The sequence below is a fragment of the Diadema antillarum genome, unplaced genomic scaffold (genome assembly GCF_040938485.1).
Source record: "Diadema antillarum isolate AM-2024a unplaced genomic scaffold, OU_Dant_1.0 seq00001517_RagTag, whole genome shotgun sequence".
Lineage (NCBI taxonomy): Eukaryota > Metazoa > Echinodermata > Echinoidea > Diadematoida > Diadematidae > Diadema > Diadema antillarum.
This window is the reverse complement of record NW_027272249.1, coordinates 617,047-640,416: the sequence shown is the minus strand read 5'-3', so window position 1 is coordinate 640,416 and position 23,370 is coordinate 617,047.

Genomic DNA, 23,370 nt, shown 5'->3' with positions numbered 1-23,370 from the left:
GAATGTAGCAATATTAGTAGAACACATCATTGAAAGTTTGAGGAAAATCAGACAATCCGTTCAAAAGTTATGAATTTTTGAAGTTTTTGTGTAGTACCCGCTGGATGAGAAGACTACTGCAGTGTATGAATAATTTAGATGTCACATGCGTACAACAATATAAGGAAAATATAAAGAGAATTTCACAAAATTCCATCCTTTGAAAAAAGTACACATTCCCCTGACTCGTTACCGATAAATGTTATGGGTAATATTATTCCCCCTGCCTTTAGAAAGAGGCAAGTCAATTGCTCTTTTATTATGCGAAAAAAGTGAAAATATGTTGAATTTTCTTTTATATTTCCTTTATACTGTTGTACGCATATGACTCACAAGCTGTAGTAGTCTCCTCATCCAGCGGTTCCAACACAAAAATTTAAAAAATTCATAACTTTTGCATCGATTGTCCAATTTTCCTCAAACTTTCACTGATGTGTTCTACTAATATTGTTGCATTTTCTCAATCCTTATGTTTATGAAGGTGAACTTGTCCTTTAAAGACATACCTGATCATTTTACTCCCCTTCAAAAAGGGTTGTAGAAAAACTGGTGAAAACACACTTTCTCTTTCACGTTATGAATCCAAACTAAAGGTAAATGTAGAAGAAGTATAGCTCTTTCAGAAACTATGAAAAACTCAAGACTGACTCGTTTAACCTATTTCACCTTTGTTGACTCCTCACGTAAAATCAAGGAGTGCTACTTTTTTGTGTGATGCACGGTCACATAATTATATTAAAAAACAACGTTGCATTGGTTGTTGAAGATTGTCATATGGAAAGTAAAAATAACATGAACAACTTGTAAGGTAAGACAAATGCATTGCCATCAATCTAAAGAAATAAAAATGAAAGATGCCTCTTGATCCCGTTTTCAGCAAGGGCAAAAGTAAAATGTTCTTTAATTGTTCATTCGGTTGTACTTATTAAAGTAAACGTTCATGTACAGATAAAGGATTAAACCAAAAAGAAAAAAAAATAATGATTATGATACTTATGTTGTGCATTACATTTAGATCGCTTTGTTCAGATCACATCTCTTGTAGAAAATCTGGAATGGCAACATTTACTTGAGAAGTCAGGTGGTAAAACTAACACCGAGGAGAAGTTGGCTGTTGACAGAAGACAAATCCTCCAGCATATTTACGGGAATCTACGACAAAGCAATAACCGACAACACAATGATGTTGTTCACATTAAAACGGATGCCGAGCTTTCTACGGTATGTGCGCTCTAGCAAATGTCCCATGTACACACGTGAGACCATGGCATGACAAATGAGATTTAGCGTGATCCAATTCATTTCCACACATGTAGAACAGGAAGCTGTTGTAGGTGGAATGGCAACTTCGTAACCCACGCAAGAACATTTTGGGATTCCAAAGCACCATATTGGATATCTTACATTCCTCTTCACTTTGGAGTTATGATCAGTAACGCTACTAGAGCTCCAAGACGAAATTCGGATACGAAGATTAATGTTCGTTTTCATTGAATTTAAGTTGTACATGTACTTCAACCAAAATTTTGAGAGAAATATTTTGTTAAGATAAGTTCAGGAAAGAATTCAAGGTTATTGACAGACATGCACTGTACTAATCGCAATGTACACTGAACTTAAATTATTATTATTTTATCTTTATAGGTGCTCTCAAAAAGCCAGTATTTCTCCATGATGCGTATATTTGCGCATGCACGCTTTCATTTTAAAGTGGCATATTTTGATCTTTTAAATGAAGTACACCAGAAAAGCGTGTTCCAATGGCTGTGGTTGTGTGTGTGTGTGTGTGTGTGTGTGTGTGTGTGTGTGTGTGTGTGTTTGTGGTGTTCTCTCTCTCTCTCTCTCTCTCTCTCTCCATCTTGATTAAGGGTATTTATTCGAGTGCATTTTGATTCGCTGCTCCAATTTAAAGTATATACATTGACTATTGTCAGCATTTTGAAAGAGGAGTCTTTTTTTCTGCTTTGAGAGAACTGGTCCAGATTAGGAAGTTTTCTCTGTTGTAAGAGCACCCATGTAAATAAGCGCATAATTTCTCAGCGGTGCCGAGTGTGACTTCGTTCTTTTTCCTGCTGTAACACCTCCTGGAAAAGATAAATAAGTCTAGAGTAATATACTTCTTCTATCATCAATAGTTACATGGTATGGACGATATTTCACATAGATGCGATTCGAGAGCATACCAATTACAAGGATAGCGGTATACTTAATCTTACCACCAGACAGTTCGGTTAACACCATGAGAAACATGCACAAACTAGTTGACTAGATGCAGATTAAATGACATAATTGCCTGGTGAAAATTCATTAATTTTAATCAGCAGAAATAGAAACAGTCTCCTGTCTCAACGAGCTTGACATCCTTTTGTCCCAATCAAATAAATGTTTAACATACAGGTGAAAGGTCTCTTGGAGCAGTTTATTGAGCGGACGCTCAAGTCCGCGGTGACACAACGCTATTCCCGAAATGACGTCTTCTTCGCCCTTTTCTGTGCCGCCTCTATGGCTGGAATACCTACCGATGGAGACCGGGAAGAATGCACTACGGCACTCATACACGAAGAAGAGTGTCAAGCAGTCTTGCGTGGAGATGAACCTTCATTCGTGAGATTCACTTACTTTTTATTGCCTCTCATTCAACGGATAAAGAGTTTTCCCGCAAAAGCGCCTAAATCAACGTCAGCTAATTTCCATGAAACATTTTTTCTTCTTATTATAGTGTTGTTGTTGTTGTTACACACAATTTTACATAAAAAAACGTCTTGGACTCTTGTTGAAGAGTCGGTCATCATCATAGGTAAACAAAAAACAAACAAACAAACAAACGACCAAACGATTAAAAACACCCAGACATCATCATTCTCGTTCATATTTTGTTTTTCATATCCTGGGATTGTTTGTTGTGTCTGCAAGCTTCATTAATGTAGAAGTCAATGACGTCATCAATATTTCAATGAAAGTAATTAATTTATCTATTTTACGATGATCATAATGTCAGAGAGGTGCACAAATCTTCACTCAGAGTATTCTGCCTTTCTGGTTGTGTACCGATTTCTGATTGATTAGTATTGAAAAGTCAGTGACGGCTTTCCTTTTAGTTTAGCCAATCGCGATACAGTGTAGATGAAATGGATGTAAGCCATTTTCCAAGAAAATTGTTGTTGACTTAGCCCCTTTGAAGGAAAACATGAATTTCAAATTATCAATTTTCTTAAAACTTTTGCAATTTGGCCTATCAAACAAAGTTGATGAAGTCAGGTTGACGCCCATGGTAATATTAAGTTGTATTCAAGCATGCGAAAAACTAGTGAATGATAACATTACAATATATAAGTAATATACTATGTGTGTGGGTGTGTACAATCAGTCATGTATGCATTATACATATCAGAAGAGGCAGATGAATTGTTTGTTTAGTTTTTGTGTTTTGTTTAGTTCATATAATTATGTTATGATCATTAATACATGGAGTGATATCGATCATGTTGATTATTTTTTTTTGTATCTTTTTTAATTGTTTTTAATAATCATGTATTATGTACTTCAAATTATAATGAGTATTAAAAAAAAATGAGTGGTCCGTAATCTACAAACAATGCCTTTTAGTGGACTTCTCAGTTCTCATTGTTTTCCTCCAAACATAACTTTGTTATTCCAGTATGTGTGCGTATCTTTGTTAGTTTGTTGATTATCGTAGATTTGTCATACTTTGTAATGAATGTAATTTATTTTAATGAGTGATTTTCTTTTTATTTTCTTTGTGTTATGTTTTGTTTGAAGAAAATTCAGAATGAAATAAATGATATGAAATGAAATGAAAAGTGACTGATGTCATTTGCCAGGTCATCCAAAGATACCCAGTCGCTGGAAGTTATCGTTCCTTGGTACTAGAATACCTCTTTGCCTGCTTCCTTTGGGAGGAATTAAAGACACGACAGGATAACGACATGTACCTCATAACGGACAGGACTAAAAAGCAAGTGATGTCTTACACAAAGTTCAGGAAGGAACTCAGACGTGCCAGAGAGTCTGAGGTAAACAAGCTAACTGATTTTGTGGAATCTTAAAAAAAATTATAATAATAAAGGATCCGACAAATGCAAATGATCGCTACAGCGTTCAATGTCAGAATTTGTTCAGTGTTATTCTATTCAAATGAGTCCGATTGGGACGTCTATTGAAACTAGTCTGTCACAGTATTTTTTTTTTCTTCTATTCTTTTTTTTTTTTTGAGAATGGGGAAGACAATTAGGCCTATGTGCACGATAGTATATAACCATGAGTACGTAAACGCATGTATATGAAGACCTGAATATAGAAACGACCCAAGTCCAATCTTTGGCCAAGTTCAGTTTGACTTGGGATATTGTATGGATTCATTTTTACAAATGATTGACAAATTGCCCTACATCGACGTAAATAAGCTGATCAGTGTTTTAGTAGTAGCCATGATAAAAAAGTATAAAAAAAATCATGGGCGTGCATACTCCAGCAGACATTAGGAAGTTTGCGGCCCGCCCAACCCTATCCCCGTCTTTGTTGAGAGAAGGTTGGCAGACCCTGATGTATATTGCTTCCTTAACTCCCCTTTCGAACTATCGAAGTTCCCGGTCTAGAACCTCCACTTTTCCAAGGTGCATGTGATGTCCTGGGGATTTTGATTTGGACGTCTTGTGATTCTTCAGAGGATTTGAAAATGGGTCGTCTGTGTTCAAGAAATCTGGTCCAAACTTTTGAAAACCTATGACCCGCTTATTCCCCATCAAGTGATCAAAGCGAAGGCGGTCATTTCGTAGATGAAGGCTATAGTGGTGACAGCTGATAATTCCCAAAGGAAAATTTTGTATTGAGATTGCATGTTTTACTCAAATTTCAGATCCAATAGAGATGAGTTTCTACTCTTTTCTTACTCTTATTATTGTCCATTGAAAATTCTTTTTAACCCCACAGGAAAAAAGAAATGATAAGAAAGATGAAAAACGGGTTGCACAGCAATATCAATAAAATGAAAATGAGGTAGGATCGAATATGTTCAAATACGATCATTCATTTTCGAGAATGTATTCTTAAAAAAATAAATTTGCTCCCTCCAGAAAAAAGAACCACTTTCATAAGGTCCTTAGAAGAGAATGGAGTTACGACTAACAAGATAATCTATTCTCGTCATCAAATATGATCAATCATTGTTTACTAATCAATCGGTAAACATGTATAGGATGAAAACTCGAAGCTTCATTCACATTTTGTTGAATATTTCATTGCAGAAAACACAACATGGAGAAGTCCTTGGTCCACCTGGTTTGGAAAGATATGATAAGGTTACATCATCTGTGACAAGTGGTCGTCAACTGAGAGCATTGAATACCGATCACTGGCTTAGATTTATTGCTCGCATGGAAGATGACATTAACAAGGAAATTTTTATGTACAATATGCTTTTGACCATCGTTTTTCCGCGCCATGAACAAATGTTGGAAGAAGAAGACAACGACAACAGAGAGCTATAAGCTTGCAGAAGAGATTACAGCACATTTGCAAAATCAGAGTTTCAGTCTGCAGAAATTATACCAGAAGAATTTTAACGAAGATATCTTGTGGTTATACGATCTTTGCAAGTGCGTACGCTGCGTTTGCTTCTTCCTGTGTCTTTATGCTTATCTTCTGCCATGGAATTGGCATGTCATAGCAGCATTTCTCGATTCCCTGAGAAATAATCTAGATGATTAGAAATATCGTCAGGATCAAGTGATTTATTCAGCTCTTTAGAAATAGATTCCTTTCCTGCCTTATATGATTATTAAAACGTTTCGCATGTACGAAACCCGTTGTATGCTATATTGCGCTATATGCTATACGTACAACTTGTATATTACGTATGTGTTACTTCCATTATAGCACGAGCTGCGCCAGTAACAGTGAATTAGAGTACATGACACTTGAATCATTATTTACTTACAAAGGGTTCATTCGTTTACAGTTCTTGCACTTTGTAAGCTCGTTACGTGAAAAAACACATTTTTCTACGTGAATTATCATTTTTTAAACCAAATTTAAGGATATACACCCCAGGGAAAATTGAATGATGTAATTCAGTCGTGCAGGACATTCAGAAAAAAAGGGTATTCGGCGCCTTTCCCTGCCTTAGAAGTCTGGGCATGTGGCCTAGTCCACTGGGATGATAAATACAAAACTGTCTGAAACATTATCTTTCAGACAACAAGCTCAAAAGTCCGTCGAGTTGATTTTCTACTTTAGGAATTTAATACGAATTTGACATGTCTAATTAGAAATTTTATTAATCTCGTATCATTAACATAAAGTTTATGAGAGAATCAAATTGAACATATTATATTTGTTTGTTTTTTATGTTATTGTTACCCCTATGGATTTGTACTTCGTGCAGCTGTAATACCGCAGTTTTCAAGAGTCATTTTGTCATCCATATAAGTGTCTTGACCTGCTATCCGTTTGGAATAAAACGGTCGAACCGAGTACAATCATGTTTAATGTTCATTATCTTAACGTACTTGATTAAAATTAATATGAAATAACATTGTAAAGATTAGGTCCTACAGTAATGCATGGATTATTTAGGGCACGCATTTAATCGGCTTTGATGAGTTATACATCATTTGATTTAATAGCAACATCTTCACATCCTTCTGCTATTAATTTTCTCATTCTAATTATTTGAATTCATTTAAATCGGGTTGAACAAAAAACATTCAATGATCTCACAAAACCTTACTGAGGTCAAGAGTTTATTCTATTTTTTATTTTTTATGAGACATTCTGTATTCTGTTGTTTGTCATGGTGTCTTTTGGTTCGCCTTTGTCTTGTCCTGATCTTACGTTTTACGTGCCTTGACCAAATAAGATTATCAAAATCAAATGATTTTTAGGTCAGACACAAAATAAAGTACACGACCTTCCTGGCTGCTGCCTACCATAGCATACCTGTAAACACATGTACATACACATAATTGTCAGTATATTTCGGTGTTTGTTTGTTTGTTTTTTCTCACAGCTTATCTGACATGTTTGTAATTGAAGTCTAGTGTCGCAGTAAGTGTGTGTGTTTTATTTGCTTATAATGTATACATAATGCTCAATGCTGTGGTGAACTAAGGAAAGTCGAAACTTGGAATGTGTGTTTCACATGAGACCCAAGATACGGAGGGTGCATGTCACGAGACCGACATCCACGAGTCGAAGTCATTTGCTGTATGACTTGTTAGCTGTATTAAACTCATGGATCTACTATTGATGTCAGTCTCGTGGACAGTATGTCTCGTGGTTGTCGGTCTCGTGGGATGACCCCGATAAGGGGCACACACACAGAAAAAAATAATGAAAACAAAAATTAGGTCTTAATTCTTATGTTGTTCACTGCTTCCATGACTTCCCTGTAAATGTCTGCTTTTCTCTGTAATGTTTCTAATGTAAGAATGAAGGACTTGGGTCATTCTTACATTCATATAATAGCGCCCTCTCTCATCCTTCTCTCATCTCTATAGCAGGAAATCATGTATATGAATCAAAGAACGACCCAAGTCCATATGAATCAAAGAACGACCCAAGTCCACCACACAAAATGGCCTCTCCACAATTAATGTAAGTTCATTGTCATATTATTATAATGTTCTAATTTGTATATACAATGTTACCTTCCCATCACAGTTAAATAGAATATTATCAGACAAATAAAAAAGATATGAAGTTTTTTTTTTTAGTTTACTCGAAATGGTCTTCCATGCACTTGGGTCGTTCTTATATTCATATACTCAATTAAAAGCTGTGAGACCTATCTGACGATTTCATTACACGAAACTTAATAATATATGTCGGTGACAGTAATTATGACCAACGCCCTCTGCCGTTTCCTGCCATGTCATTGTCCCCATGCTGTCATTGTGCAGCATGATGACTCTGCCTTGATCCAACCCAATGCAATTGTGTTCGATTTACATTACATTCCAACAACAAAAGGAAACACACAAAACACGTTTAATAGATCATGTTATTAGCAATTTCTAAGAAATACAAATCACATAGTGTAATGTAAAATGTATGAAAAAGATTTATGAACGCAAACAGAAATACTGACCAGAAATGAATATTATTAATAGTGGAAAAATGTAATGAATACAGACAGTGCGCATACCTCGCAAACAACACTAGGGTAAAAAAAGAAAAAAAATAACCAACAACCAACAACAGCAACATAAGTTACTATGTAAAGCAAGATAAAACACTGATCTACTGAAAAGGAAAGCATTATAAAGGTGTACCACTCGATAAACGATAATTATTCCAGTGTCATAATTACTAGGGTTACGGTTAGCCATCTATTCTCACAACAAAAATCTGTCATGTTATGGTTGGATGTAGACCAGTTGTAAACTGAAACGCTACACCATGTTCAGTATGTCGTTACATTGTTAGCAATCATTATTATATAGTAATAGTTAGTAATCGATATATTTTAAATATTAGGATTATTTGCAACACGACTTTCACGGGTAGCTAGCTGGGCAGCATATCGACAATGAATTCATTAATCAGTTGATGACGTTTAATAAAATCCGCTCAACATCAAACGAAATAAAAAATCATTTTCTCTTATATTATTTTATTTGAACTTATACATTAATGCTGAAGGAAAAAAAATATCATGACGTATTGAAAAGGGACACGTTAGGCCTATTCTTCAATCAATACACAGTCCAAAATAATCTTTAAAAAAAACTTAATTTCCGCCTTTACTTTTTTAGCTGCCACTTCACAGTATGTTGGCATGTATTTATGCATAATACATCATTCTGTCCCCACTGCAGACACATGGTGTCAACTACACACTCACACAAACATACGCACACACATACATACACAGTGTCAAGAAAGACCTATATTACATTACCGGTTGTTGCGAAAGATAGAAAGTCTAGTTTAGGGCAAGGAAAAAAAAAGACGAAGGAATGATTTGATATCATCTTTCATTTTTCTTTTAATACTTTGTAGGCCTATAGTAGAAATTATGTGAATTAAGAAACCCACTGGTCCGTTTCGTCCCAGAAACATAAGTCAGTCTAATCCTACGACGACCTCTGCCAAACACCGCACGGTTAATAACCCCTAACTGGAAGTAGGGCGAATTCATACATCACTCATCCTATTTGGATGCTTGCAATAAAATCTCTCAAAGTCGCACGAGAGAGAAAGGTCAAGCATTCAAAATGAAACCACTGAACAGCACACAGGTGTCCTTAATTTCGTGTTTGCCACCGTAAAAATGACATATTTATTATCAGCTAGAGATAAACGTTTTGCTCACTTCCAAAGACAAATTGAGCGATTAGTTTTTAATACCGTAATTGCACATATCTTGTTTTTCTCTCTCTGTCATCGGTTACTCTTCGGAAGCAAAGTTTGTTGCTTCCGGCCACCGACCGAAGTATATCGGATCACAGTCCGATGAAAGCGACTTGGCTGGTCGCTTGTCAGGTCAGTGTCAGACATGTCGCGTTGATCCTCACCGGACGATCTTGGCTCATCGTGAATCATGCCCAATACGTCTGGTCAACCAACACAAGTCGGATTCATCAGACTGCCATCCGATACACATCGATTGGTGGACGGATGCAACAATCTTTGCTTCCGACGAGTGACGGATGAGAAAAAAAAAAATCAGTGTGGAACCAGGAAGTATTTGATATACATTGCAGGCTATTCACGGAGTTCACGGAGTTCATTGAGTTCATGGAGTTCCGTCATAAGCCAAGGGACCAGCTGCCTCACCCCATAATCTCTCTTACCTATGAAAAAAAAAAATGTCATGTGTCATGTATGCACGCTTGCATGGTACATTAAATAGCTGGCGGTCATGAGGCACATCATAGTACAATCTTATTACAAAAAGCAAATTAATTAATTAAGCAAATTAGTTGGTGATCATCATAGATACAATTTCAAACAAATGATACTAATATTTACTTTTTGCCTTTCACAAAATGATATGCATTCATTACAGACTGCCACAACGAGATGTGATCGCAAATCAGTGCAAACACAGTCATTATCAGATATGACAGCCAAACAGCTCTTCGCAACAATTGATTGACACGAATAATAAAGAGAGAAGGTTGAGTGAGCATAATGAAAGAGACATAATCTATTTCGGCTAATGTTGTAGTGTCAAAAAATGAAGGGTAAAGAAGTGTTGATTGTCCCCAGCATGAGGGTAAGGTGTGCAATCAAAACTGCGATGAGGCTGTTTAACTGACTTGTCGACATTGGCGCAGGCTATGACACAAACAATCTCGCAATCCACATAAGTCTTACCTAAACACGAGAAGACTGAGACCTCATGTAAGCGCTTTCACCTTTTGAAGTCAGTAATTATTATAAGCCAGTTTGGAGTTAGACTGTTTGCATGAGCAGGAAAGGACCATTATTGTACCAACGGGCCTGTTGGGTTTTAAAGGGATTGTACTCTCTAAAAAAGTCGAGTGAAAATATTCACTCTTAAAAGAGTGAATACAAAAAAGAGTGAATTTAGAGTGAAATTGGTGTGAATTTTGAGTGAAAATGTTCATTTTCACTCATTTGGGAGTGACGTCAGGGATCACTCGAAGATTTTGGAGTGATCCCTGAGGTCACTCTAAAACGAGTGAAAATGAACGTTTTCACTCAAAATTCACTCCAATTTCACTCTAAATTCACTCTTTTTTTGTATTCACTCTTTTAGGAGTGAATATTTTCACTCGATTTTTTTTAGAGGGTACAGTTATGGTTGTGACCTAATTTCAGGTTTCTAACACTTTTTGGTGAGATAATGAGAAACCTCTTATAAAAATTATGTGAAAGAGCATGTAATTTTATGAGGAATTCAACGTTTATTTGATGAAAATTGGTTTTGAAATGGCTGAGATATCAAAAAAGAGCGATTCTAATAAAGTGGTGGACCCACACTTTATTACGATCGCTTTGTTTTACTTTGTTTTTTGATGTTTCAGTCATTCCAAACCCGATCTTCGTCAAATAAACTTTGAATTCCTCTTAAAATGATATGTTCTGTACTATATCATAAGTGTTTTCTTGGTATCTCGCAAAAAGTTAAGAACCCAATTCTCATCTCCACCAAAACTGTACTCTCCCTTTAAATGCACAAAGATAAGAATGTGTTATGTAATTATTACTCATGTAATCTTTGCAAATCGTGTTTGCCAGCAGCAGCAGCTCATCCACCACACAGCAAGCTTGGTATATTTAGCAAAACAGTGCGAGTATTGGAAAAAAAAAAGTTGTTTATAATATCAATGCACAATATTGAATAATGAAATGGATGCTTCTCCAAGCTTCAGTTCACAGACCGTTCAGCTGGGGCACGTTGATCTATACCCAAGTTCAGTTTTTGTTTAATGTGTGACTATAGTTTAGACATTCTGTTCCTTTAAATTGAAGGATCGAAATGCCTAATCAACTGAAAGAATTGAAAGATTATTTTGTAACAATGCGCGCATGAGCTACTCCTAATTCTTAACTGGCGTATATTGATGTATTTTTATTAATACAACGTCAGTACTCTGTGCTATACCTCCTTGTTTCACACTGTAGTCGGTTCATCTCCAGCTGCATGTGAACTGTTAGTCCCCCTGCCAGACGCTGAGGGAATAGTGTGCAGTTTCGGCAGTCGAACACAAACGATTTTTTTTTTTAACGATTGTCGTGGTGTTTTCTTGGCTGTCCTGACTGGAAGAAGACGTTAAAGGGGATAGCTTGTAACTGATCAGTGGGAATCAGTGGGAATCAGTGGGAATGCTGAGGTATGATTGTTCCAATCCTTGTGGGATTCATTTAAGAGTACATTATATATCTACTGTTGTGTGAAAATTATTTGCTTCAGAACGGTCTCATATTCAAGTAATGTGCAGATTAGTGCCCCGTCACTGACCAGGCACGTTAACCTGGGAACATTAAACTGCACATTACTTGAATATGAGACCACTCTGAAGCAAATAATTTTAACACAACAATAGATATAATGTACTCTTAAATGAATCCCACAAGGATTGGAACAATCATCCTCCAGCATTCCCACTGATTTCCACTGATCAGTTACTAGCCATCCCCTTTAATGACTGCCTTCGCTTGTCAAGAAGGATGTCAAATTTTGTTCTTTTTTTTAAATTTCTTCAAGCATGAAGCAGCGTACTGCGATTACTGCGAACAAAAAAAAAAAGAAATCAAACTTCGGCATCTTTCTCCATAGTTGTTCTGAATGTGTGCAGGGCATCTGCGAGTCACATGTGGCAGAAGCGTGGAGCTCAAGTTCTTTGTGTGACCTACCTGTTGCCGTTCAGGTTGAGGGGCACTGGGGCTGCAGAATGGGGTCGGCTGGGTCTGCAGTGCACAAAAACAATTCAAGTCCTACCCCACCCCTACACCCCAACCCCTATCCCACATACAGGTTGCCCACACACGCGTTCCCATCACACATATCGGTACGCACAAAAACTCAAACACCTTACACGTTTTGATTGATGAAAAAGAACAAGTCTAGACCGAATGGAACGAAGATATGAAAATTCAATGATCCGCAATTTCCAGGAAATCCAGGATTCAAGCCTTTTCAGTCATCGATGCGAGGGCGGGGCGGGGGCGTGTGGAACCAAGGAGTTTCAGGCACATGAAACCAGGAACAGCTTCAGCCAACCAGGAGCACATACGCGTCCCCCTCCCCCCCCCCCCCCCCCCCCCCCCCCACCCCCCTAATCTCACTGCAAGACATTCCTTGACCCCTGAGGGTTACTCGGAGAATACCGAGAAACAGACGCCAGATGGCTATCATCGGGTCTTATCCCAGCACGCGCATTCTTCCTACCTTTGCAGACTATTATTCTGATGAGAGTATTCGTACTTGACTTTTTCAATCTCACGAGACGCATACCTCATTTTCTCATGCTCCCAATGTTAAGCGTCGCATTCGTAATAACTTGCAGTGAGAAGTCATTGTGCATTTCAGACAATTTCAATAGATTCACATCATAAAAGACTTAAATCAACAGGTCCCAAAGTAGATTTGTAGAATTTATTGTCGTGGTTGAGCAGAAAAACAAACAGTCTGAAAAAAAGAAAGAAATTACACTTAACAGTGGTGATGTTATAGGAGCCTCAAATATCGAAGAATAGTAGCAGTGTAATTTCATTACAATACCGCTGTTTAACAAGTTCACCTGTGTGAAATCGAGGCAGGCCTTCTTCTATAGTTCTGCCTCATTGAGCCGCGATTCATGCATTTTTATGGTGAGGCTGTCATGCCATCATCCTTGTTCATTGCAATTTGTTATTTGTAAGATTGGAAAGCATTCGTATTATTCTTTCCATTCACTATAAATTCTAAAACTCTGTACTCAGTATAACCGATTAATGTATAGTTGTTCAAATGTATAAGTCTGAAAACCATCCGGAGGTCTCCTTTAAGTTCTTTCCTTCAGTTAAAAGTTACCCTAGTATTCCAGGCTGTTGGGCTGTTCAGTGAATACCGCCTTTTACATTGTCACCATCATTTTACAGTTTCCCAATGGCATTCAAGAATCGTTCCTATTGTTCCAAAAGAGAATTTACCGGTATCTTGAAGAGTTGTCCCTTCAGCTCAATTCCCAGATGTGGGCGACGCTTTAAAGGACAAGTTCACCTTCATAGACATGTGGGTTGAGTGAATGCAGCAATATTAGTAGAACACATCAGTGAGAGTTTGAGCAAAATCGGACAATCCGTTCAAAAGTTATGAATTTTTGAAGTTTCTGCTGAGTCACGGCTGGATGAAAAGACTACTATAGCTTGTGATGTCACATGAGTACAACGATATAAAGAAAGAATAAAGAAAATTCAACATATTTCAATTTTTCTCGCATAACAAAAGAACACTCGACTTCTCTCTTTCAGAAGGCAGGGGGAATAATATTACCCTTAACATACGTCAGTAGCAAGTCGAAGAAATGTGCACTTTATTCAAAAAGTAAAGTTTTGTGAAATTCTCTTCTTATTTTCCTTATATAGTTGTACGCATGTGACATCATACACGGTAGTAGTCTTCTCTTCCAGCAGTGACTGCGCAGATACTTAAAATATTCGTAACTTTTGAACGGATTGGTCAATTTTCCTCAAACTTTCACTGATGTGTTCTACTAATATTACTGCATTCTCTCAATCCTTATGTATATGAAGGTGGACTTGTCCTTTAAATTTGCGCAATCTGCAATGAATGATGTTACGACATCGACGAAGACAAGTGTATTTCAACAACCAAACAGCTGTGGAAATAGAGTATCCTGAGAGCCCGATATACATGGTATGTGATATCATGACAAAGATGGAGTGATCGAGTCCACATTTGGAGATATGGCACCAGAGGTTCAAGTGTTCTTATCTCAATAGGTATGCCATAGAATTATAAGATTTCAAATGTAGGTATACTCATAATGCCTCTTATATTAGAATATTATTTTAATCGCAGGCACATAGTTTATGAAGAAGATACAACAAACACTCTTTTTTTCTTTTTGTGGGGGGGGGGGGGGGGACTGCACTAGTCAGTTCGCTGTGACAAAGGAGCAGATGTTCTGATGAGCACGTTTAAATTTATCTCTCTATAAATACCAATGCAACCACCATCTTGGCCAGTGGACCCAGGTCATCGCCTATACTGCGATGATTAAACTTATCTATCGAAATGGGCTTCATCTTACATCTACAGTGCAATTCAGTAATTCAGACGATGACATTCGTATCGTGTGAAGATTGTTGCATTTATTTTTTCTTCTCTTGTTTCACCAATTGAAAATATTGCAGGAATTTCCCCGTTACAATAGAAAAAAAGCGTTTTATTAAATTACCTGCGCACGACTAAATGTGACCCTGCACCTCAAAACAAACAAAAAGTCGCCAGACATGAATTTTTAGTTAAGACCATATTCTGAAAGAGCAGACTTTAAGCTTTAAAATGATGTATAACTAAAATCAAATGGACTCTCCTAACCTATCTAAATATTGGAAAGAAAGCACAAACTCAGGAAAAGTGTGAACTGAGAAAAGAGGCTCTGAAGCACAGTGTCTATTCAAGCGCTTAATCTTTACCAAACCGTGCTGGCTGTGCGATGAATGGGACAAAAAACAGGAAGTAAACCACCAGAGTAACAACAATGAAGGGATTATCAGATTAAACTGATATTAAGCGTGCCTCATTAACACATTCTGTCCATTATTACTGCTAACATTCCAAGCAGTAGCACTATCCTTTCAAAAGTTATTAGAGTTGAAAGTGAAGAGTGTGGACAAGGTTTTTCAGAAAATGAAAAAGGGATTCTAAAGACACACCTAATCACACTATTCTACCAAAAATGTTCGAGATAAACTGCTAAAAAAACACACTTTCCTGCCCGTTTTATGATACCAAATTTTAGCATAATGTAAAAGAAGACCCGCTCTTTCAGAAAATATGAAAAAGTCAAGTTCGGCTAGGTTGACCCATTTCACTTATTTTCAGTCCTCACGCAAAATCAGTGTGTGCGACTTTATGTTCATTTTGAGGTGCACGGTCACAAATAGACTTTAATTTTGCATTTCCTTCGGTACATCTTCGCCTTTACAGCATAAAGTTGTGAAGTTTCATGGCAAAACAAGCTCTTTGTTGCACCGATTGCAATTATGTAGGAATCTGTACCCGTTACATAAAAAACAAAAATCGTTTTGATAGTTCCCCCACGTACAAATAAACAGGCCTCAATTTTGCATTTCTTTGGCACACCTTCGTCTTAGCAGCATGAAGTGGTGAAATTTCATGGCAAAACAAGCTCTCCCCATTATTGAAATGCGGATATAAAGCTGAGCAATAAAGTTTCGTAAAAAGATGAATTGATTAGACAATACTAATTATTTTTAAATCATAAATGCGTGAGAATATAGTATTGTTATGCTACAAGTGAGGCATCACTGAAAAGGTTTTATTTCGCTCTATAGGACGATGAATTATAATACTTTGATTAAAAATGTATTTGGAATTGGAGTTTAGCTTATATTGCAACGAAATTCTTCATAAAAAGTACGATTGCACAGGTTGATCTTTTTGTTTTTGTCTTTGTTATGATTAATGATAGACCACATTAGAAACGACAGCATAATAATATACTACACTTGTAGGTGTTTCCAAAAAAACATTTCCCATTTTTGATCCTTAATATTTCAAAAACTATACAATCGATAACACTGGTATTGATATGAGCAAATAGCTGAATAGTGTACAATTTTGTTGGAGGCAATTTCAAAATGACAGCATAATAAAGTTTCATTAAATTAAACATGAATTTTTCAGTTAGGTTTCAAATTTTTATCTTTTTTCAACCCTCTGTACAAAACTTTAACTTTGCACAGAAGTCAATATTGGTGTGCATGGTAGTGTGTAGTTGACACCCCGACGATGGTCCTGGACAATGACCAAGATTTTAATGCTCCATTATTCATTTATGAGGAATTACACTATCACAGCTAGTCTTTATTCATTCTGAAATGTGGTTTATGCAATCACGTGCATGGAAACTGTTACTTTTTTCTTGTGCATGGATTTCACCCTTAGCTAGGATTTCAGACAAGCAGTGCCCAGGGCTATCCATCATGAATAATTTAAAGCATTCATGTGCCTTGGAGCAGAGCTCTGAACATGTGGTATCCAGGTCCATTGTTCAGGATCATTGTAGGTATAGACTCACATACACATTATTAGTTCCTGTGTAAAGTTTGTAAAGAGGATTAAAATTTGACCAAAATCTGGAACCTAACTTTGAAATTAATCATGGATTTCATGAACCTCATCTATGTTTTCATATTCAAATCACCTCAGACTGAACTGAGCACAATTTAGCTACTTCTCATATCAACAACAGTTTTATCTGATAAACAGCAAAAGTGGGAAATGTTTTTTGTAACACCTAGTATGTATCGTTAGTACGCTAAGCATTAGACAAACAAAATTTTGACCTCAGTGAGCGTGGACATTAATGTTCAGCCCTTTATAGTACGACCATCACGGTATTGTTAGCACTAACAATGGGCCTATCAGTTAAACCACCTGAAAAGAGCTGATTATCAGACCAGTCCCCAACGCCTCCCCTCCTCCCCCCCCCCCCCCCCCCTCCCGCGAGATTTGTGAACGACATTAAATTTTGTGAACACTATCTGACTATTCGTGTGCACGGGAAAAGCTGAGTCTTCTATTGCATATTGAATGATAAAGACAAAGCTCAGTCATCTCGACAAATGAATAGCTAGATTCATCCATCGTTTGTTAATAACAATCATTAAACTACACTCTAATATAAAAGAGTAAAAAAAAGTATACAGAGTGAACGAAAATGCAGTGCAGATGAATGCACTGATACATTCAAAATTTTGTGGGCAAAACAGTTCAGCATGATTCCTTTCACAAAGCCGAAGGAGTTGAAAAGGAAAGAGACGGATCGAGATTAACCATTTTTTTATCGATGACAAAATAATGGTAGCGTGTTGTACTATAACAATCAGGATGCAATAAAACAACAACACGAAACAGTTATGATTTTTCTTTATGCTCATAGTACAAATTGTAGGGGAATGCGTAAACTAACGCGTTGCCTCTTTTGTCGTATATTGTACACCGAGTATTTCGAAGAGATAACACTGATTTAATATGATGAACATCTCCCGGTTGTCCCCTGCACAAAGAAGACACAGTTAAGCAGCGTTGTTTGTTGGAATGTGTTCACTGTTGTTTCCTGGTTGTTTGCTTCAAATGTCTCTGTTTATTTTCATTAGTTTGGTCTTGTTATTCAACTTGTCTGGTTTTCATCAGTTGGTCTTATTATCTTTTTTTTAGTCGTCCTCTATCTTCCATTCTTTGATATCTTTTTATTTGTCTGGTTTTGTATTTTCTTGGTGATTGTTCCACCTGATGAAGTGTGTTGAAAATGCGTCGAACCAGTCGAACGCTAAGTGGCATTGGGTTCAATGACATTCTGTCAAATTTACCCTTGCTGCTGAATAATACTTCGACATTGATAAAGGACAGCAAACACACAAGATTGAAGGAAAGAGGAGAATGATAAAGTCGTGATGCTGAGATTGGCCTCGAGAGGGGACTGATTTAATTCATTATTTCCGTTCATACCTTTGTGTCCTCAGAAGTAAGAGTCCGTCAAAGAATTCGCCTCCCGTTCTGGATGACACGCTCAAAAACAATGACAACTTCGACAAATTGAGGCGCCCGGAATCTGAAGCTTACGGCTTGATTCCTCACCCCTCAACGGAACCGTATGCATGAACAGGTGGGCTGAACAAGAGAGAAAGGGGTGTGGGGGGGCATAGGCCGGAGGGGGAGAGAGGGAGAGAGAGAGAGAGAGAGAGAGAGAGAGAGAGAGAGAGAGAGAGGAGAGAGAGTAAAGAAAAGCGGATAAATATGACAATGAAATGTCCACTGATGGACAATAGGGTCTCATTTACGCCGCAGTGCACAAGCTATACAACTCTTCTGGTTGTCGCCTAGAAGTATGCCATTTATCCCTCGTGCCATTCCTACAGCGCCGCGTGTGATTCTAACACAGATAGCAATCCAAAAGGGCTTTGGTTGTCTGTCAGTACGCAGCACATACGGAAGGCAATCCTTTCCCCCCGAGTACGGCTGCTTGCAGAACGGAGTGTTTCTGCACACAGTACATAGTTGTCTATCTCTGACTCAAGTCATTTTTTCATGAAATGGCGACCAAACTTTTTCTGCGGCTCGTGTGCACATTTTTCCTCCTGAACGTCGCTGCCTTGGCGACCGCGGGGATGAGAGTTGAGAGGAGTTCCCATGACCACGACCATGATCACGGTGATGAAGAGCACTTCGTCCAGATCGGAAATTATCTCCTGGACGAGGAGACAAAGGCTTGGCGAGAGGAAGAAGATTTTGAAGCTAATCATGACCGGAATATCACCTTTGAGCAAATGCGGATCTTGGTCCAGACTGTCTTTGGCAGACTAAGCTGTGAATCACGTGTCGTCAATTGCTCTACGGTATGTTCTAACTCATGTTGCTTGAATTTGTAGCTTCACCTCGTTTCACCCTTGTCTATAATGGAGCTAACATTGATATGCACTTACACGCTCTTTATAGAAACATGGTAAAAAAATCACATTTCATCGTGGCCATGTACTTTACTAAAGAGAAAAACAAAATATAACGCGGCGAGTAAAATTTACCCTGCTAGTATCGATAAACCATCTTTGAAAAAAAAAAATATTAGCCAATAGTTGTTAATGTTATTCATGCGGAGAAGTTATCCAGTCTCTTTGTATGAGCTGTAAGCATGCAGAATTATCATAGACTTGTTTAGCCATTATTTGTCATCATGCTGTGACCACCTTCAGAGGTTGAATTGCGGTCATGACTAATGCAGTTGTCAGTGACGATATAAAGTGTGTTTCATCACCAGCCGTATAAAGTTCCTTCACGCGTATAAGTCTCCGGACATAGTATATGAATAAATCAAATGTCCAATTCAGTGGTAGAAAATATATAAATGAACCAAAGTAAGATGAAAATAATTACGTAAATGTAATAGTGAATGAAATAGTAAAAGTAGTAGAGCAGTCCAGCACTAATAGCGGTAGTAGTAGTAGTAGTAGTAGTATTAGTAGTAGTTACTAGAAGTAATGGTAACGATAATAACAGTGATAATTTCATACAAAATTATATTCGAATTGATCGATAAAAACTTAAATGAATTGAAAACATTAAAGCATGAAATCTGAAATAAAGGAAATGAGTTAAGAACTAGACTAACATAAAAGAAATACTTGATGCAAGGTTTCATGACAACACATCGAAGTGGTTTCAGAAGGAGAAAGAAAACGTGTTGAAGAGATAACTTTTGATTATGATACACCAAACATTGTCTAATAGTCTCAATGTACAAGTTCCCACGAGACAAAAAGAGAAATTTTTGCTTTGTTTGTTTTGTTGTAATGGTTTTTGTTTTGTTTTGTTTTTGTTTTGTTTTGTTTTTCTTGTTGTTTTTTAAGAGCAAAGTGGTTACAATAATCATTTTCAAGGCACTATGTAATGATCACACAGAGTCATTGTAAACAACAGTGGGACACCCCCACCCTATGTCCCTTTTTGCATGAGTCCTCCGCTTTTGTTCACAGGAACAATTGCGAGATAAGTGATATGCAGCCGGGCATTTCAGCTCGATGGCCGTTAGGAGCACGGAGTAGGCTTCTTCGCGGAGCTTGAAAAGTTTGCTGCATCTCTGTAGCTATACATAGTAGGTCGGTCATTTCGACCAATGGAATTCCTGGATTCACCAACCGTTCGTCTGCACGCCGGGCTCTTAAAAGTTTGGAAATGGTTGTCAAGGAGAAAATGTAAATTGCATAAGCATCTTAAAGTCCACTTTCGCTGATTGGCTGATTTCTGTCATCAAGCACGATGTGTAATCTTTTACAATCTGTAATAGCTGATGAAACCAACTACCAGCAGACCCGGCTGACTCACCCTCCCTCGAGGCATTCAAGTCCGTCTTGAGGGAGACGTATTAAACTGCAGCTCATTACATGAAATTATGGATTTTACTTGCACTCTATGTATATATTTTGTAAATACACTACTTGTGGAATTTGACTGGTGGAGCACTCATACGGCTGCCACTCTCCATACACTACAGTGCGTAAACTTCAAGCATGAAGCTGAAGAAGAAGAATGGAAAGGAGTTTTAAGTCTATTAGATACCTTCTAAAAGGTTGTTCAACTCCCTTTTCCGGATTAACATTCTTCACGTTGCTTCCTGTTACTATAGTAAAAAGACTTTTAACAAGTTCCCGAAAAATAATACAAAACTGGGTCACCCCGAATTCTTACAACATCCCATAATGTGATTACCCAACACGAGACTTTAATAATATGCATAAATTCGTCAGATTTGATGCATTTGTTGTTGATGTTGTTATTGTTTCTAGTCTTTACTGTATACGCAACCCCCATTATTAATATTTGTTGTTTTTTATGTTAGTGTGGATTTATTTAGACTTTATAATTTGCAAACAGTATTTGTGAAAAAATAAAAAAAAGATATATACATTTGTGTGCACACACCAAAAGAGAAATACACGAAGTGCTGACTTATTTACGTGTACTTTGCACAAAGATGCAGTCAAAATTAATCAGAAAGTGAGCTATGATTCTAAAATATTTCATGACTGCCACTTGCACAGAGAGATTTCGGCTTTTCGGCCTCGATTTTTTTAAAGACTTTTTTTCTTTTTTCTTTTTTTTCCCTTTTTTTTTTGGGGGGGGGGTGTTTCTATTAACAATCAGTTCAGATGCCTTAATACAATGAACTTAGAATAGATTTCAATTCATCAGTTTTTTGTTTTGCTTTAGTATGTGCACTGGAGAATATGTGTGTGCGTGTGTGCGTGCGTTTTCATGTCAAATCCGCTGATCTAGGTGCAGAATTATACTGTATTTAAATTGGTGTGTGTGTGTGTGTATGAGTGTGTGTGTATGTGTGTGTGTGTGCGTGCGTTTTCACGTGTGTTTGTATGAGGATGTTTTAAGTATGATGATTTTGTTCCTCAGTGAACTTGAGCTGACCTTAACGTGCTGAACAAATTCTGCAGACTGTGAATGAACTGATTATTGCCAGACAAACCCTGGAGACACCGAAGTTGTTCTCGGGATTTATAGCAGTTCTCCTGATGTGTGTCATCTAATTGCTTCCCGTGCGTCTTGCACAGTTCTCAGCTGTACGCTCCGTCCTATCGACACACTCGAAAACAAAACGAACAACATCCTGTAAGGCACGTCGAGGCCTCAATTTTGAAAATCCCCTGATATCCATTACACGTCGACTTCTAGAAACCGATGGGAAATGAGGAAGTCTATAACCTGTGAATGTGCACTATCGTAACCCTGGCCAAGACTTATTCCACGAAACAGAAAAAGCAGTCAGAATTAAATTGCGGTTCTTTCATTATATTTCACTTTCTCTCTGTCTGGAGAGGAGGTAGCTACAACGGCTAAGTTCCGCCTCTGAAATAACACCCCTCTTATAAATCGTAGCGACAGACTCGTTCCACGAAACAGAAAAGGCAGTCAGAGTTACTATATTCGCGGCATGAATTTTTGGCGAATTGAAGCCAACGGTTTTTTTTTTTGTTTTGTTTTTGTTTTTGTTTTTTGCGGCATGAAATTTTCGCGAACTGGTATACTGGCATTCAACGCATATAGTGTATAGACGTGAACTTTCGCGTGCATTTTAATTTCGCGAAACTTGGCGCTCGCGAAATTCGCGAAATTAAAGTGCACGCGAACGTTATATTGCGGTTGTTTCATCACATTTCACTTTCTTTCTGTCCGGAGAGGAGGTAGCTACAACGGCTAAGATCCGCCTCTGAAATAACACCCCTCTTATAAATCGTAGCGACAGACTTATTGCACGAAACAAAAACAAAAAAGCAGTCCGAATTATACTGCGGTTGTTTCATCGTATTTCACTTTCTTTCTATCCGGAGAGGAGGTAGCTACAACCGCTAAGCTCCGCCTCTTAGATAAAACCCTCGACTTCCGCAGATGACATCAGTCGTGTCCGGTGGTTCTGTGAAATACGCGTCATAATGAATAATAATGATATGCCCATATTTGACCGATGCAAGAGCGCACAGTAGCATACAGTGTCTTCTAGAAAGCACGTGGTTATGTTTGAATTATCGTGGTCATTACTCTTAAGAAAAGCTTTGTGGATTGAATTAATGGGCTATTGAGGATTAGTGCGACTGGTGATATGGCAAGGTGAATGCGACATTCCTTGGTCAGCAGACTGTATAGTTGATGACCCTATGATAGTGAAGACAGATGTTAGTTTGGAGGTGGAGCTTCAAATAAAAGCATGGAATCATAAATAAAATGACTGAAATGATTGCAAACATTGAAGGCATAATTTAGTAAACAGTTTTTTTTTTTCCGAAGTTATCCGATCCGATCGCATCAGCCGACGTTGTCATGGTAACATCAGTAGCAGAAGATTTTATTTTTCTGTATGATATATGACGATTCATGGATCATTCTTTTACGATCCAGTAGTCTATGTTGTAGTAGACCATTTCATTCACCTGCTTCCTCCATGTCCCTTAACCCACTGAGGACGAGTCCTGAGTATACTCGGGCAGGTGTCTAAGGGAAATGCGTGTTGTGGAAAGTCATCTCGTCCTCAACGGGTTAAAGAGATGGTACAGTTTTGGTTAAGGCAAGGATTCAGC